Raw genomic sequence first — 620 nt, 5'->3', positions numbered from 1 at the left:
CTTTCTTTCTTTCTTTCTTTCTTTCTTTCTTTCTTTCTTTCTTTCTTCCTAACTCTATTCATGTATCCATCTACCTCTGGAGCTACTTTATCCAATTCTCACTGGAGCTGGCATGCTGGATCCCTAGAAGGCAACTGACTACTTCTCCCCTCAGGTTCTAGGTTTAAGGGAAGGAAAGGAAAGAAGGAAATAAAGTATTTAAGTGCCTACTATTTTCCAGGCACTGCTAATATTATCTCATTTGATCCTCATAAAAACCTTGTGAAGTAGGTGCTATTATTACCCCTCTATTACAGGTGCAGAAACTGAGGCTGAGAGCAGTTAAGTGACTTTTCTATGGTCAAACAGCTAATAAGTTTCTGAGGCTGGATTTGAATTTAGCTCTTCCTGACTAAAAATCTAGTGCTCTGGGCACTGTGTCATTTAGTCAAGAAATTATAAACCCAATTAATAGATTTTTAAAAAGAAAAATCAATCCATGATGGAGTTTTTCTAAAGAAGTGACAGATTAACACTTTTGGAATACAAAATTATTAAAGTGAAAGAAAATCTAGCAGAAGAGAAACAAGAAGCAGCCATGTTAAGTGAACAAATGAAGTCCATATTAGCCAAAGCAATTG

This window comes from Vombatus ursinus, unplaced genomic scaffold (assembly GCF_900497805.2).
Source record: "Vombatus ursinus unplaced genomic scaffold, bare-nosed wombat genome assembly UNPS02014832.1, whole genome shotgun sequence".
NCBI lineage: Eukaryota > Metazoa > Chordata > Mammalia > Diprotodontia > Vombatidae > Vombatus > Vombatus ursinus.
The sequence above is the reverse complement of the archived record's forward strand: the minus strand, read 5'-3'. Positions refer to the sequence as shown.